Source organism: Lathyrus oleraceus, chromosome 2 (assembly GCF_024323335.1).
Source record: "Lathyrus oleraceus cultivar Zhongwan6 chromosome 2, CAAS_Psat_ZW6_1.0, whole genome shotgun sequence".
Classification (NCBI taxonomy): Eukaryota; Viridiplantae; Streptophyta; class Magnoliopsida; order Fabales; family Fabaceae; genus Lathyrus; species Lathyrus oleraceus.
The window spans coordinates 86,353,298-86,372,344 of NC_066580.1; the positions used below are offsets into that span (position 1 = coordinate 86,353,298).

The 19,047-nt window shown below is 36.6% G+C and overlaps 1 non-coding gene across 1 annotated transcript; it reads left to right on the plus strand.

Annotated features, from left to right (window-relative positions):
* Positions 1–14,365: 14,365 nt before the first annotated feature.
* On the plus strand, positions 14,366–14,471 carry LOC127124578 (small nucleolar RNA R71). The gene has a single exon (XR_007804054.1). It is a non-coding gene; the product is annotated as a small nucleolar RNA R71 (small nucleolar RNA).
* Positions 14,472–19,047: the final 4,576 nt, after the last annotated feature.

Consider the following 19,047-nt stretch of genomic DNA (forward strand, 5'->3'; position numbering starts at 1 on the left):
AGATATAACCAGTTGAGTTTGATAGAAGAGAAGAGATTGACTTCCATGTGACATGGTCAGTTATATCAGGAGAGAATGAAGAAATCTTTTGATAAGAAGGTCAAGCCTCATGTGAATATCTTATGCTAGGGGCAAATGAACTACTAATTATGAAGGAACATATGTTGTTAAGAGAGCCTTTTTAGGCGGTGCTTTGATTTTTACAACTATGGATGGTGAAGAGTTCACTCGTCCTGTGAATGTCGATGCAGTCAAGAAATACTTCGCCTAAAAAGAAAAGAACAACTCGCTAAGTTGAAAACCCAAAAGGGCGTGTTAGGCAAAAATGAGTGTCTCGGTGGATTGAAAACCCGAAAGGGAGATCCAAGAAAAAGTTAGAGACATGAAACAGAAAATTAATCCCGGTATATTGAGTACCCCAACTTGGGGCAATCTAGGCAAAATTAGGGATTATGGCAAGTAACTGCATCCGATCATTCCTGATCTTGGAAGCAGTTTTGAAAAGCAGTCATTTGGTTCCGATTCGTCATTCTCAACCAAAGACAAGAGCATAACGGATTTCAAAGTTGGTATGGAGATTAGAGATCATTGTATTCAATATAGCCCTTCTCCATATAAATTACCATTTTCGTACTTTGTAAAGATCCATGGAGTCCCGCCATTCGCGACCTACCATTCTATTAAATAAAGTTGAGCTTTTATCCAATTATTTCTACTCTTAATTTTTTTATTAAATAAAATGTAATTTTTTTGATGATAATGTTGAAATAAATTAACGAATAGTTATTTTTCTTAAAAAAATAATAAAAACATCTACTTTAAGAATAATTAATTTCAGCAAGGAATGTCAACATCAATCTAAGAACAGGTAAGTCTTGAAGTACAAAGCATTGTTGGACAGTTGGTTTGTTGATTTTTTCCTCCCCAAAAGTTCATCATTTGTTCCCAGCGTGGTTGATAAGTTTCTCTCCGAGTAATTCATCATCCCCAAAAAAGTTGGTGGGTCTCATCCTCGGTTGACCTGATGATTGGTCCCCTTTGCAAAATTCATATTCCCCGACTGAGGTGTTCCTGTTTTACATTCTCCAGTTTATGACTTGACGATTGAACCCTGGGTACTCCTGAACCTTGATTTGGTTTCCAGATCCCCATTTGCATTTGATTATGTTGCATAACCGCGATAGTTTCTCTCCTTGGTGAGTCACATCCGATTATCTTTGCCTTGGAATTGGTTTATCTCGCAATTTCCAAGAATAATTTGATGATCATTGAGGAGTGTGATGGTCTTTGTCACAACATCCCCAATAGTTGCTTGATTCCTCATTTAGAAATTTATCCCTCGTATTCCCCGGAGGAGTTCATCTTTAGATAGAAGTTCCTTCTTTCCCAGAAGTGTTTGATTCTAAGCAGCATTTGGTTTTGTCCCATGAAAGGTTGTCTCCCATTTGATATGGTGTTGACATAAAATTCCCCCGTAGTGTTGATCTTTTTATATCCTTAACAAATCCTTCCCTATCTTCGACATGATTGGTTGATCATCCTTCAGTAGTGCTCTCTTCTCCTCGTGGAGTTTGCCATGATTGATTGGAAGTATGTTCTCCATGTCTTTCCCCAACCAAAGTTGATTGATTCGGAGCTAGATGATTTCTTTTCATCTCTAGCATGTTCTCCAGTTTGTATTTCCACCTTGTTGAGATTAGTCAAGTGTTGTAGTGATGTTTCAAATCTTTTTTATTTGTATCCTTTATGTTGATTTTGTCAGCATAATCATAATCACATACATACATAGTCATGCATAAAACACAACATTAGATATTTCATTATGCATGTTATCGTATTGATTTTTCTTCTATTCCCTTACTTTGGTGATATTAGTTTCCTATGCAGATTTGGTGCGTCTGTCCTCCTTCAATTATAGAGTGTCATCCCCTTAAGAAGAAAGAGTTTATCCTTTCTCATTCCCCACTGAGTTATTTCATCGTGGATGACTATTATTTCAATTTCCACCCCAGTTTATTATTTGGATGGAACCACTCCCCCTGAGTTATATCCTCATTGGGCTGAGTATTTGATTAGCCATTTCTTTCTAGTTCTTACCTAGATAGATCTTTTGGTCTCCAAGAGTCTATTACCCAGTTACTGGTAATATTCTTCTTAATGTTGAGTGCGTTACTTTTGCCCAATATTCGGTAAAATGTAATCTACCTTCTCTATTTTTCCTAGAGGATTCATTGTCACGTTTCCCCAGTAAGTCTAACCTTGATATGTTCATCCTAACCGGTGAAAGATATTCTTCCTCTTTGGTTTTCTACCTAGTAAAAAGGTAGTCGTAATCCCTGGTTTCATTCTCCAGAGAGTTAATCCTTGATATGATCACTTTAACCGATGACAAATTTTCTCCTCTTTACGGTCTTCTGCATAGTAAAATGGTAGATATAAATCCTACTTTTCCCCTCAGAGTTAATCCCTGATATGTTCACTCTAACTAGTGACGAATTCTCTCTATTTTTGTGGTCTTCTTCCCAGTAACCGGTGGTTGTGAATCCCATTTCCTCTACTGAGTCTATCCTTGATATGATCATCCTAAGCGATGACGGATATTCTCTATCTTTAGTCTTCTACCCACTAACCGGTAATAGTAATTCCTATTTCTCCCCGATAGTTTATCCTTGATATGTCTACCCTAACAGGTAACGTATATTCTTCATCTTTCCCCAGGTGTTCTATCCTTGATATGTTCTTCATAACCGATGACAAATATTCTTCATTTGAGTTTATCCTTGATATGTTAACTTTAACCAGTGACAGAGACTCTCTCTTTTGGTCTTCTACCCAATAGAAGGTAGTTGTAAATCCTATTTGATTTTTCTTTTCCTAGAAGGTTATTTCTACCCAATAGCCGGTAATGAATACACCTATTTTCCTCAGCAAGTCGTCCTTGATATGTTTACCCTAACAGGTAACGGATGTCCCTTTGTCTGAGTGTATTAATCTTCTTACCCAGTAACTGATAGTAGATAATACATCTCTTTTACTCCTGTGTTAAAGTTCGTTCTTCCCCATTTGAGTTTGAGCGCGTATTTCCTCAGTGAAGTTGCCATCCCCCATAGATAACCTTGTCCCCGGGCCGAGTCCTTCCATTGACTTATTTTCATGGAAAAGCCCTCGTGTGTCCAGCAGTTTTCAAGTCGTACTCTGGCCTACGCATAGATTTTTATCCCTCAGAGTCTCTGTCGCCCTAGTGATTTTTCCTTATGGAATACGTTGTGCTTTTGTGGACCTTTAAGTCTCTCCGGATTCTTTTCCTTTGTGGCAGTATATTCCCAACAAATATTATTGTAACATTCATATCACATGCATCATGAGGTCTCTTAGGGACCAAAATTTGTTTCTTAATGTTGTTATTTAATTCCATTCTAGTGAGTTGATAAGAAGATTTTAACCTTCACATCCTCAGTTAGAATGTCTTTATATAGGAGCAGTTGTAAGACCCCAATTTTTACCCTAAGATCCCTCATGATATCACATCATGTGCATTGGCTTTGGGATCAAACCTTGACATCCTCCTTACCCTCATGTAGCGGTAAATTCATGATCATCAGGCTATGGATAAGCTAGACATCGAATAATAAGAGTCACCACCGTGCTTTTATTGTTTCCAAGGGAAAAGGGAAAAGTACGAATAAAACCCAAAAATAAGAAGTTTTCAAATCAAAACTAATAAAATTCCAGAGATTATAGGTAAGGGGGTTGGTTACATAGAGGGAAGGTGTTAGCACCCAAAGTGTCCTAGGTAGTCCTAGGGAGCCCTTTCTTGTGTGCATATGTATTTTGTATAAAGTGATGTTTACAAACAAATAGAATGGGGAATGAGAAAATAATTCATTAATTATATTTTTGTGTTTGACAAGACCTTCGGACTTGTGCCTACGTACCAACATAAAAATGAGGGATTAAAACCTCGTAGCTCGTGATACAAATTTCAAAGTGGATACATTGCTTTTAACAAAAATTAAGTATTAAAGGCACAAGGGCCTAGAAAATGGTTTGAATGAGTTAGTTCTTTTTGGATTTTGAAAATTTTAAGTCAAGTATAGTTAAGTCTATTTACAAGTTTGATTTAACAAAAGAAGTTTGAAAATGCATTGGCATAAGGCCAAAGTTTCTAATTTGCAAAAGTGGTCAAAGTTTGAAAAGACAAGCATAAGCAAAGAAGTTTTTAAAAGGAGGGAGAGATTTTAAAATTAAAGAGATGGGTAGGAGATGAAGAGACTAATCCTAAGCACAAATTTAAAAGTTAAGAGTTAAAAAGATCTGACCAATGGGCTGCAATCCAATAGACAAGAATGTCATATAGAAACCCCAAATTCCCTTGGATATTAGAATCAAGCAACAAATAATGCACACAATATTAACTTGAAGAGAAAGGCATCAAATAAAGATAGTCACATCCAAGCTTTAGCCACTCCATAATCTTCTTCAAATTGGCCTATGTAGCAGATGAACTCCACAAGTCACAGATTCAAAATAACAGCTTCACAATGATCATGTTGCAGATGAACTCAAATGGATCTTCAATGATGTATCAGATGAAGTTTCAGATTACAAGCACTTGGTTACATAAAGTTGGCATTGGCCAAGCCCTTTTGCATAGGGATGTTTCCTAAATTCTAAGTCCAATTGTCCAAACTCAAACCAACAGTCCACACAATAGTTTTTTAGGGTTTTTTTTTAATTATGTACATTAATGGCCAAAGACCACACAAGCAAACAAAGTATACACAAACAAGATATATCATACAATGTGGTCCAAGTGGACAAAGTGAAAATGGCATTAATATAAACAATTAGAATGCTATGAATAATGGCAAATGAATAGAGCTTAAAAATTAAAGTGCATTAAAAGTAAATGGCTTGATATTAAATGTTAGTTGTTAATGAATTAGAAGTTAGTAATGCTTTTGCTTTTTATTTTTTAAGTCAATCTTTGGAATAAACTCAACCCACTTCTCACAAGCATGGATCCTTGAACCAAGACATCTTCCAAAAGAAGGAAAAAATGCCAAATTTCCACACAATATCATGAAAGAGGGGAGACTTACAATCTCACTAACTAGAATGCTATGCCTTTTTGTGTCAAAAATTTAGCGCTACGTTAAGCAATCGTAATTGGACTTATGTAGAAGTCACAACTATTTGAGGTCGGGCAATAGAATTTTGGTGTTAATGCATGTTAGATACATAGTAGAATGGACTATGCTCATGAAACATACCACACACAAAAAGAATATGCAAAAGAGGTGGCCTAATCTCATCCATACTTAGGTTGATTTTTCAATCAACTAGCCTTAGGACCTTGAGATATCATAGGCCAAATGAAATGGATGCATAAAGAAGGGGAGTTAGATGAAGAGGGAGGGGAATAGATCAAAACTCAAATTGGACAAAGGAGGACTTTTACAAAATTAAGATCATTCATTCATTTTGGGAGATGGAATGTACATTCCCTCAATCCCCTAAATCCAATGATCTTAACCTAGCAAAGTCAAATCAACCTTGACCAAGGCCCAACAACACAAGTCAAACTTATACAAACAATCAAGATGGCTCAACACAATTATTTGGCATTTATTCAATTTAAAAATACTAAAAATAATGCATTAAATTAAATATGGTTTGTCAAATTCCTAAAATCTCATCAAAACACCAAATAAATGGCAATGAGATTTATCATAGGTCAAACAAGGTCAAAGGACCTTGGAGAAAAAATTTCAGAATTTTTGGAAACATAAAAGTACTTTTAAACAATTAAAAATATTCAAAAAAATCAATTAAATCATGAAATATATTAAAAATGATCCAAAAAATAATTTTAATTCAAAATATGAAAGAGGATTTTATTTAAATTTTTTTGGTGAAACTCTCATATTTTTTGGATCAATATTAAAATTAATATGAATTAATGAAAATAAAACAAATTAAATGAAATTCAAATAATCAGAAAAAACGTGGACCGCTTGTCTCCCTCATTAATTGAGGTGGTAGATCAAGTGGATGAAAACGCGCGCTCCATGGTACACTTGAGTCTGCGCGTCACACCAATGGTAATCAGAACCAACGTGTGAGATTAAAACATTTCAAATGAGATCAATGGCTCAGAACCTGTTCAGCACACCACCGGCGCTGGAACTTTGGTCACCTTCTCAAGCGAGGCTCACCGAACTGGTTCAGTCATCACCATCAAAAAAAGTGAAAAAGGAGGACATGATCTGAAAGAAAAAATGGCGTAGAGCACGAATCTGACCTCAATTTCAACTAACTCCAAATATATAGAAAGATATGAGGAGTTTAATTTTGAGGTGTATCAACTGGTAGGACTCAAAGCAACTCAATCTTCTTGCCTACATTGGTAGGACTCCAGACAACCAAAGACCCAAGAGAATTGATGAGAATTGAGTGAGAATCACAGAGAAGAAGATTTTTGAAAATTATCTTCAATGTTGTGCAGAACTGGATCTTGCTTGCTTCAAACTTGACTTGATCACACTCGAGGAGCTTGTAGAAGTGGTCTGACAATGGAACAAAGCTTTGGATCCTAGAGTTTTTTTAATCTCCAAACAGTGAGATTCAAACTCCATTTTCAAGTTGAAAATTATCAGGTTTTCCTTTGAATTGTGAGGGTTTCAATTGGGGGGAAAAGCTGGCACACAAGGTGTGTTTGGAATGAGCTCAGAGGCCTTGTATTTATAGCATTTGGGGTTGATAATTGCACACTTGAAAATTTGCTAAATTTGGCAATATGGTGCACAAGCTTGCATGGGCGTGTACAGGCCCATGAAGCAATCCATTTTGATCCAATTGCAACTGTACTGAAGTTCAAATGATGCTTGAATGGCAAGGCAATGCAATGTGATGTTTTGGACATTTGATTTTCCACTTGATTCAGACCTATTAAAACCATGCGCAGCCCTAGAAAACCTCATCCAAGATGCATGAAATAGGACTCTTTGGAAAGCTTAGCTCAAGGGGAACAACTTTGATGTTGGACACTTTTCCATTTGGGACTTGGATAATGGTGGATTTTGAGGTGGAACTTTGGAAATTTCAACATGTTGAAATTTTTTCTAAGTGTTAAGTCATATATCTCAATATTCCACCTTGCTTAACTTTTTATGTGAGCTCCAAATAAGAAATGTGTCTTCATAAAAGTTTTATCTCTTTTAAACACCTTCAAAATGGTCACAAATTTCATGTCATTTGGATTTATAATGATATGGTTATGTATTTTTGAAGTTGAGGAAAATCACTTGTTCAATGGTATAGGGCAAAAATGACCTATCATGTTTCCTCATATCAAATGCTCATAAAAGTTGATTTAGATCTCACTCCAAACATCAAAGTTGAAGTAGACATCTTGAATTTGATTTTTCAACTTGGAAATATTTCATATCATAAAAATTGAGCAAGTTAAGGCCTTGGGGAGTTGACTTTCAAATTAGGGTTTAGACAAAATGACGTATAATGTTTTAATATAGAAAATGATTTTCCAAGCAAAAATAGATCTAGGTCTCAACATTAAAGTTGTTTGTAATGTCATTTAGAGTAACGCTTCTCTTGGAATCATTTTCATATGGTGAAAATTGTAGAAGATAGGGTCTAGGGAGACCCAGTTTTGATCAGATGAATTCATCTGGCCAACCACCATCAATCAACTTGCTACCTTCCAATTCTCTTTACTTTCTAGGCTCGTGGTAGATCATATATGCATAAGATGATGAATTTTGAAGTGTCCCTTGATAAATTTGATCAATTGGTGAGATAGCTTGTTGGAGAAGTTACTCAAGATACCCATACAAGCTAGGGTTTCCAAGGAAAATGAGCTCCAAACTCTTGAAGAACGCTTGATCAATATAACATGTAGAGACCATTGGGACTCATATATGGTGCTTCGAGACATTGTGAATCAATCCTTGGTTGTGCTCTTATATATGAGGGTCTTAAACCCTAGATATGAACTTGATAGATTAATGATGATCATGCCCTACCTAGAAAAGAGTTACGTAAATGCAAAGACATATTTTTGGTATTTTGGTTAGTAAAATGATAATATACAAGTATGATACAATCACATAGTGCTTGGTGATCTCTCCCAAAACAAACCCAATGAACAAGGGGTAAGGAGGATGCCAATGTATGATCCCAATGCTAATGCATATGATGAAATTGCATGAGGGATCTTAGGGTAAAAATTGGGGTCTTACAGCTCCATACATTGGGTTTGCATTGGGAGAGATCACCAAGCACATTTGATTGTATCATACTTTGTTTTTATTTGTTTACTAACGAAAATACCAAAAATATGTCCATGTATAGCTTTGTTTCTTTTGAAGGAAGTGTAAGTTTAAGGAGTGCCTTAGAGGGGGGGGGGTGAATGAGGCACTTAGACGATTTTCTGGATTTTTTACTGTTTATGACTTTTACTTTCTTGAGATGCTTATGTGGTTAAAAGCGGTAAAGTGCGGAAAGTAAAGAACACCACGATGTATAGTGGTTCCCCTCACAGATCGAGAGTACTCCACTCCCCTTTCAACACGAAAGATAATTCACTATAATGTTAGATTCCTAGATAAGACACCTTAAGGAATTTCTATCTAATTCTAACACACCAAGAACAATCCTCTTGGATTTACAATGTTTAAAGTCCAATCGAGACTCAAATTATCACAAAAGGACCTCTTGCATCCACACACCGGATAGCAAGGATAAAACCTTACAAACTTATTCTTAACAATCCTAAAAATAAGTTGTAAACAAGAAATACAATTCTGAATTTTTGTAGAAGATGAAATAGTTGGAAATTTGAAGTATATCAATTTATCAATTGATCTTCTCCTTTGTAACACTTAATTCTCACAATAATTATACAAGTGTTCTTTGTATGGAATGAAACTATGATGCTTAAAGAGAAAGTTTATACAAGGTTTCACTCTTAAGAAAATTTGGAAGAACACTTAAAAATTGTTTGAAAGAATGTGTGTAATTGATTTGAAATTTTTGCAAGGAGGTGAATTTGAAATCTGAAAAAACGATGTATATATATTGTCTAAACACCTCCTCAAATGGATGCAATTACCCAAAGGATTCCATGGTTCATGGTAAAGAAAATAGAAAAGTTTCCATGAAGAGATGCACAGATTTTTGCCTCTAGTTCAGTGGTAATCGATTACCTTAATATGGGTAAACGGTTACTTGCATCCAACGTGCAAAAATATTTGAATTTTTCCCAGAGTAATCGATTACCTTAAAATGGATAATCGGTTACTTGTCTCCAACGTGCAAAAATATTTGAATTTTACACAGAGTAATCGGTTACCTTAAAATGGATAATCGATTACTTTATCACAGATTTGAAAAATAGTTTAAAGAATGAAGTGTTATGGTTTCTTTGATGCATAAAAATACTTCCAATGATTATGGCATGAATGAGACATGTTTTGAACACTTGTATAAATATATAGAGGTCAAGTGTTATACCTATCCATTTGAAATACGAATCTTCATGAGTTTCATCGAGACTTAATCATATAGTTGAAAACTTCCTTCATGAGCTTGAATCTTGATCAATCCTTTTTGTTAATCAATCTTAGACTTGTAGAGAAGTTTGTCATCATAAAAACATTTGAGAAGTCATGTCTTCAGAATCTCCCCCTTTTTGATGATGACAACCCAAAAGAATGAAAATTCGATCCAAGCATGTTTCTCTAGCAAATGCTCCCCCTTAATTGATGCCCCCCTTAATTTATGATTTAAGGAGTCTTTTGAAATCTGCATTTTGTTAGAGAGAAACAGAAAACAAGAAAATAACACAATCACAATCTCTTCTCCCCTTTTGTCATTAACAAAAAGGGTGAAATAAGGAAATAAGTAACAACATGCAAACAAGATACACCAAGCACCACATAACACAAAAGATAATGCAAACATAACATAAGAAGGTCAATGGTCATATCATAGTCTTAAAAGAAACTAGAAATGTACTAACTTAAAACCATAAACTAGGGAATATATAAAAAAAATGACCAACTCAATCACTTTCCGACATATCGACTCTATCATCCTCTTCACCTTCTTCTTCAATTTCCTCAGCACCTTCTTCACTTGGGACATGTTGACGGTTCATAGAAAGGAAGAGTTTCCGAAGTTATTTGATTCCACGTTGGGTGACACTGTGATTATGATGCATGGTGGTCTCAATGGAACACATCTTGTTATAAAGCATACCATTTGTGATATCACCTTCCAGAATTGGTGGAGGAGCGGAAGAAGCCACCGTATCCTTGTATCGAAACACTCCATTTGGTCCGATACTAATGTCGGTGTTCTTAGTGGCGGTAATCTCATTGATTTCACAGGTTCTAACCGTCATAGGAGTCTTTGGTTCTCTTTGAAGCGGAACATCATGGAATTCCAAAATTCTTGAAACAACTCTACCATAAGGAAGTCCACCACTTAGGGATAATTGATGCTTCATGTGATGGTAAATGACATAAGCCCAATTAATCTTCATGTTCAGTTTCAAAGCTCTAATAAGTTGCAGCTCAAGTTCACTAACTTGGGCATGATTTGAATGTTTTGGAACCAAAACATAAGCAAGAACATAATGAAGCATCCTATCACTCACAGATAAGAGGTTAGCAAATTTCACCACCCTTGAGGATTCTGATTTCTGCCGGCTCATGAGGCTAGCCTGAGTGCCTCTAGAAATTGAAACAAAATATTCCAAAATGTTATAATTGCTCCAGGCATCATTGTCGGGTTCAGTTCCATGATGGAATGCTTCACCTTCAGAAGGGATTTCCAGACAGGTTCCCAATTGTTTCAGATCCATACAAATTTCAACATTCTTAACCTTAGCAATAAACACCAAATCACCAAAATCATCGGTTCCAAACTTTAATGTGGTAAAGAAATCTCTTATCATATCAGGATAATAATCACCATTATCCGAAACTAACTTATCTACCCCTGAATTTTTCATATACACATTTTAAAGAGAAATTTCACAAATAATAAAAAAAAATAAAAAAACTTGTGTACCTTGGTCTTATTATAATGTATAGTGAATGATTATGGAAGATTTATATATCACCTTCATCCAAAATGCCGAGTTCTCTTCGAATCTTATAAAATGGTTCTTTTGCGAGTGGTTTTGTGAAAATGTCTGCCAGCTGATTATGAGTATCGACAAAGGTAACTTCAACATCGCCTTTAAGCACATGATCACGAAGGAAATGGTGTCAAATGTCTATGTGTTTGGTCCTTGAGTGCATGACCGGATTCTTTGTGATGTTAATCGCACTTGTGTTGTCGCATCAGAGTGGTATGCATCCAAGATCGATTACATAGTCACTTAATTGTTGCTTTAGCCAAAGATTCTATGCACAACAACTTCCCGCTGCTATGTATTCTGCTTCAGCCATACTAAGAGCAACACATGCTTATTTCTTACATGACCATGAGACTAATGCATTACCAAGGATATGACACATTCCACTAGTACTTTTTCTATCTGTTTTACAACCTACATAATCTGCGTCAGAATAACCAATTAACTTACAAACACTACCTTTAGGGTACCATAAGCCAAAGTTGGTTGTTCCTTAGAGATACTTCATGATTCTTTTGACCGTCGTCAGATGTGACTCCTTTGGATTTTCTTGGAAGCGAGCACATAAACACATGCTAAACATTATGTCAGGACGGCTTGCCGTCAAATATAATAAAGAACCAATGATACCTCGATACTTCGTAATATCAATTGACACACCCGATTCGTCTTGATCAACATAGGTTCTGGAGCCCATTGGTGTTGACATTTCTTTACAACCATCCATTTCAAATCTCTTTAACAAGTCTTTGCAATACTTTGATTGGTTGATAAAGATTCCGTCTTTTAGTTGCTTGATTTGCAAAAGTTCCATAAAGGCATGTAAAGGTAGTTTTTTCTCGATCTTCGGGGTGGATAGGTATTTGGAAGAATCCAGAGTATCCATCTAGATACCAGAAGTAAGAGTGTCTGGCTAGACGCTCCAACATCTGGTCTATAAATGGTAAAGGGAAATCATCCTTCCTGGTTGCTTTATTTAATTTTCTATAATCTATACACATCCGCCATCCTCCTTCTAAACGTTTTGCAACATGTTCGCCTTTATCGTTTTGCACGACTGTGATGCCTCCCTTTTTAGGTACTACATGCACAGGGCTCACCTACTTACTATTCGAGATCTGATAAATTATACATGCCTCAAGTAACTTAAGAACTTCTTTTTTAACAACATCACTCATTATAGGGTTTATTTTTCTCTGATGTTCTCTAGAGGGTTTTGAATCTTCTTCGAGCGTAATCCGATGCATGCATACGGATGGGCTTATACCTTTCAAGTCAGAGATATTATATCCTAAGGCTGAGGGATATCTTCGTAAAACGTCTAAAAGTTGGTATGTTTCCTCTTGGCTTAAGGTAGCACTGACTATAACTGGACGGTTCATCTCTTCATCGAGGAACTCATATCTCAGGTTCTTAGGCAGTTCCTTAAGTTCTAAGGTTGGTTTCTTAGGGCATGGCATAGGATCTAGGGTAAGGGATAAACATTCGTAAAGGTTATCATCGATGTAGGGTTTCTTAAAGTCATCATCTTCCAATATGAGAGTTGATGGAAAATTAATTGTTTTTATGATTTCTTCTTGTTCTGATTCCCTAACGCACTCATTAATGATATCTAAGGCATAACATGCGTCTCCCATCACAGGTTCCATAAGAAACTTCGAAAGTATAAATTCTATTTTCTCTTCACCTACCTCAAAGGTCAACTTTCCTCTCTTGACATCTATTATGGCTCCTGCAGTTGATAAGAATGGTCTACCTAGAAGGATTGGTATATCATTGTCCTCTTTGATGTCCATGACAATAAAATCAGTAGGGATAAATAATTGACCTATCCTAACAGGGACATCTTCTAAAATCCCTATCGGATACTTAACAGATTTATCGGCTAACTGAAGTGACATCTTAGTAGGCTGTAATTCTCCTAAGTTTAACCTCTCACACACCGCTAAAGGCATTAAGCTCACACTAGCTCCTAAGTCTAGAAAAGATTTTTCGATGACATGACTTCCCAAATGACAAGGAATGGAGAAATTTCTAGGATCTTTATCCCTTTTGGCTAATTTGTTCTCGGAAATGGAATTACATTCCAAGGGCTTCGGATCGTCAAGTCTACGTTTGTTGGTAAGAATGTCTTTGAGAAACTTTGCATAAGAAGGTATTTGGGTGATGGCTTCTGTGAAAGGGATTTCTACGTGAAGTTTTTCTATAACTTTAATAAATTTCTGATATTGGTTATCTTTAGGTTTTTCTCTTTTTTCTTGACCTTCCTATTTTTCAGATTCCTCTGGTTCCTTTACTTCGTCCGGGGGTGTTGTATATTCCTTAGAAGTTTTGGGTTCACTCAATCTAGGGTTTGGTGGCTCATCATAAGCGTTCCCACTTTGTAGGGTAATGGCATTGGCTTGTCCTCTCGGATTCTGTTGAGGTTGTCCAGGGAACTGTCCTCCAGGCGTGGTTTGGGGGGCTTGGTTTAAAGCTACCTGAGAGATTTGGGTTTCAAGCATCTTGGTGTGAGTAACTATTTGGTCAACCTTGGTTCCTAACTGGGTAATCAGTTCATTAATGTGAATGTTTTGGTTCATGAACTCTTTGTTTTGTTGGGTTTGAGCAGTGATAAAATTTTCCATAATTTTCTCAAGGATCGGCTTTGGTGGTACAGGTTGCATAGGTTGATTTGATCTTGGGGCTTGGTAGCCAGGTTGTCTTGGAGGTGAATTATTTTGGATTGGGTTATTGTTTTTATAGGAGAAGTTCGGGTGATTACTCCATCCAGGGTTATAGGTATTCGAATATGGGTTCCCTTGGGTGTAGTTCACTTGCTCAGAGTGGGTTTCATTTAATAGACTGCATTTCGCAGATTGGTGTCCTTTGGTTCCACATATCTCACAATCCGACGAAACTACGGCTGCAGTATTCGGGTTTATGCACATATGCTCGACCTTGAGGGCTAATGCCTCCATTTTAGCTTGCATCATGTCTATAGAGCTCAGTTCATGCACTCCCCCTTGGGCTTCCTTCTTCTCAACTGTCGCTCGTTCGACTCCCCATGATTGATGGTTTTGAGCCATATCTTCGATGAGGGTACTAGCTTCAGGATAAGGTTTGTTCATCAGCGCACCACCTGCGGCAAAGTCGATGGTCATCTTAGTGTTATAATGAAGTCCATTATAGAAGGTTTGAACGATTAACCAATTTTGTAAACCATGATGGGGCATGCTCTTAACAACTATTTATATCTCTCCCAAGCTTCGAACAACGATTCTCCTTGGTTCTGGGTAAATCTAGTTATATGGTTTCGAAGAACGGCGGTTTTACTTGGGGGAAAGGGAATCTAACCAGGATAGGGCTTTATCTCTGAGGGAAAAAGGGAATAATCTTAAACGTATTGCCTCAGGAGAAGCTCCATTGGTTTTAAAAGTGTCTGCTAATTGAAGAAAGATTTTTAAGTGTTGGTTTGGGTTCTCAGTAGCGAGACCTGCGAATTGTCTCTGTTGCACTAGTTGCAACAGGGATGGTTTAAGTTCAAAATTATTAGCTGGGATGGTTGGGTTTACTATACTAGAACTAGGTTCTTCGTTGGATGGTTGGGCGAGGTCCTTAAGAGGTCTTTGGTTTTGATCTTCGGCCATAGCTCTCCTAATTCTATGAAAGAATAAATGTGCGCGAGCATAACGTTCAGGTTCCGCCAGAGGGTATACTAAGCTTCTGGTGCTGCGAGTTCTTCACATTGACCGGCGGGAAATAACCTAAGTCTAAATGATATAACAACAGGGTACGAAATTTGACGAAATTGGTCCCCGACAACAGCGCCAAAAACTTGTTGCGTGCTTTTCGCAAGTATACGAACGCGTCAGAGTAATATAAAAGATTGTCGAATCCATAGAGACCAAGTGTCAATTTATCGTTATCTATTGTTATGGTGTTTTTCTAAGGTAATCAAAATATTGGTTTTTAGAGTGTGCAATGAAAAGTAAAGTATTAAATAAAGTTCAATTAATAAAGACAGGCTCGAATGTAATTCACATAATCAATTAATAATCCAAGTACTTGCTAATAGAACTACTTATGGACAGTGTTTCCTACTTTGAAAAGAACCAATTTAACAGGAACTGTCGCTTTCGCGTATTCAGAACCGAGTTGTACTCCCTAATCAAACCCTCTTATTGTTACTTATAAAAAGGCGCGCATTGCGTTAGAGTAGTAAACCTATTTTTAAGAAATATAGTATCTTGACTAAGTTGAAAAGTATTTTAACCTGGATTTCTTAACCAAAAGAGGTTCTCACGAACTAGACTCTAAACTTATAAACGCGTCCGAAAATAGTTTTAAAATCACTTTTCTTCTTAAGTTAAAAACTCCTGATGAACTAAACAAAGCGCTTTCGCTGTATTTGAAATAGTTAAAATCAACTAAGTTTAAAAAGACGTTGGACGTCTTTCGATCTTACCCAACGAAAATTAAGTGCGGGAAAACTTAAGTTGAAAGTCAAAATAGCCCTTAAGTGTTTCTACAATCAATTGTACGGATTATCGGTTCAATTACGATCCATACATTCTAACCTTTATAGATTTAGTTAGACATGGTAAAGTAAAGGTGCATTTTAATTTAAATAAGAGTAGTGCGAGTGCGGAAAGTAAATAAAAGTAGTGCGAGTGCGGAAAGTAAATAAAAGTAGTGCGAGTGCGAGAAATAAATAAAGTAAAGCGAGTGCGAGAAATAAATAAAGTAAAGCGAGTGCGAGAAATAAATAAAGTAAAGATAGTGCGGGAAAATAAATAAAGTAAAGCGAGTGCGAGAAATAAATAAAGTAAAGCGAGTGCAAGAAAATAAAATAAATAAAGGCAAAGCAATAAAAACCTGCTTCAATCGGAGGGTTGAATAAAATGCGAAGCGAAAATGAAAATGGCGGCAGGATTAACTTCCTTCCAAGGTGCTCCAAACTCGATTACAGACTTGATTACACAATTGTGGTAACTGAAGGAGAATTGCCATCCAAGGCGCAGCGGAATTTAAAAATTTCTCCATTTAGTGATCCTTACGAATGGGCATGATCAGTGATAGAATCGTTACCTCTTGTGGCGATCACGAACATTGAACGATGACAACGTCTCTACTCAGTCCACACGAACGGATTCCTTCAATCTCAGTGCTAGCTGTTACGAATGAACGCTTTGAGTGAGAGAGAGAGAGAGAGAAACGAAATTGCAGGCAAGAGTTACAATAATTCTACACAAAGGTTCTATTTATAGAACCACTTGTGTGGGTTGCAAGCTAAAAAGCCCACTCAAGTGTATATGGCACATATCTTATAATATGCCAAAATCACTTAAGTATTTGGTATATTACCATATTTCGTATTCTACTTAAGTACACCGTACCTTACGATGTTCTATAGTTCACTTAAGGAAACCGTACATTACAGTATTCCTTAATTACTCTATCTCTCATCAATCCGTCCTTTGTGTGTGACCCTATAGGTTTTCGCGGCGTTGGCAATTATATTAAATCACGTATTTAACATAATAAACAGTGAGCGGTATCTAGCAACACATCACTGCTACCCAAGACACGAAAATGTCATGTGATCTGACAAGTCCTTCTGTGACATAAATTATGTGTATAATTACCCTTTTGCCCTTATGTCTATATTGAACACAAGGCATAGACCGTGTCATCCTTGTCCAGTTCAATATTGGGCCCATAGACATTTATCCCGTTACGCAGGATGGGCAAATTCCATCTAGGTCACTCATGTCCCTTAGCATGCTTCGTGGGGTACCCAACAACTTTCTTTATGGTCATCCAGTTACGGACAATGTTTGATCAGCAATAAAGCACTCGACTCTACATCTAGGGTCCATAGTGGTTTCAGGTCGAAGAGTGGTATACACCATTATCACCATGAGAATAACTTATGACACTTTGCATAACATTTAATATAGTATTCTCATAGCGGGTCAATCCGGTATAAATATTACTCTTAATGTTCATACCTATGCCTAAGACTTGATAACTCCTTATCCATGATCCATGAGATATGATCATCAGTCTACAAACATAATAGTCTTCATGCTTTAATGTTATCGCATTTCACAATGAAGCTTGACTACTGATACTTTAAGAATAGTGTCCTTATGTTTAATGTGATCTCATGATTAAGTCATACTTGATACATTAAACGGACTAGCTATTCTAGGGACTTTATTAAACAAACATAATAAAGAAAAAGCCTTTTATTATTAATGAATAATTCGATACAAGTACCAAAAGTATTGGCCTCTAGGGCTTACACCAACAATAACACCCCAATGCGAAGCGATTACCACTTTAAAATACTGAATATATTCCTAAGTGAAACTATGTTTGCTCTAAGTTTGCATTTGCTCTAAGTTTGGATGATTAAACAAATGAATTCGAGTTACTATTTATAGGCAACTAACAGTGGGTGAGTTTTTTTCTTTTTCTTTTTCTTTTGTAGCAAATTTTTACAAACTTTTTGGTTTAAATGACCTTGTGAGGGTCACCTATACCGGAGTTGCCTTTTTGCTTTATTTTATTTATTTTACTAGATCATTCATTTATTTTCATCAGCCCCCTACGTAGAGGATGCGTAGGCCGGAGCTGACTGCTGGAATAAACTACTGAGGATTTATACTGAAATGATGATTAAGGCCATGGTGTATGGGGTTTCGGGAATGATTCCTATATTCATGAAGTCTATGGTGCTAAAACAATACTGATGTTTCAAAAAGTTCTCCCAAGTCACCGCATCCTTACTCAAACCCGTCTTTAAAACCCAAAAACTTTCAGAATAACACTGTTTTCTTTTTGCAAAAATTTTTTTTGGTAGGGCTCAAGTAATGGGGAGATTAGATTGTACTAAAGATACACTATATTGGTGACTCGTCAGACTCATGCATTATGTAAAACACTTAAACTAAAAGCAAAATAAAATAAACAACTAAAAAGCAATAAGAATAAACAAATTGTCTAAAACAAGCAAAGAAAATAAACAAACTGACTCAAAATAACGAAGAAAAGCGATAAAGTCTCCTCCCACACTTAAGATAAGGGGAGAGTTGAAGGAGAATTGTGATCCAAAACGCAGCGGAAATTAAAATTTTCTCCTTTAGAGATCCTTACAAATGGTCATGATCATTGATAGAATATTTACCTCTTGTGACGATTGAAACCTTTGGTGCAGATCTCTTGTGACGATCAAAACCTTTGATGCAGATCTACGGAGCGATCACGAACGTTGAACGATGACAACGTCTCTACTGTGTCCACACGAACGGATTCCTTCAATCTCAGTGCTAGCTGGTACGAATGAAGGCTTTGAGTGAGAGAGAGAGAGAGAGAAAGAGAAAACGAAAATAATGCAAACGCAATGAATGCTTCTGCACAAGGGTTCTATTTATAGAACCACTTGTGTGGGCTTCAAGCTAAAAAGCCCACTTAAGTGTATTTGGCCCATATCTTATAATATGCCTAAAATCACTTAAGCACATGGTACCTTACCATATTTCGTATTCTACTTAAGTACACCGCGCCTTACGATGTTCCATAACTCACTTAAGGGCACCGTACCTTATGGTATTCCTTAGTTACTCTATATCTCATCAATTCGTCATTTGTTGTGACCCTGTAGGTTTTCACGACGTTGGCAATTATATTAAATCACGTATTTAACATAATAAACAGTGAGCAGTATCTAGCAACACATCACTGCTACCTAAGACACGAAAATGTCATGTGATCTGACAAATCCTTCTGTGATAATACTTATGCGTATAATTACCCTTTTGCCCTTATGTCTATATTGGACACAAGGCATAGACTGTGTCATCCTTGTCCAGTTCGATATTGGGCCCATGGAC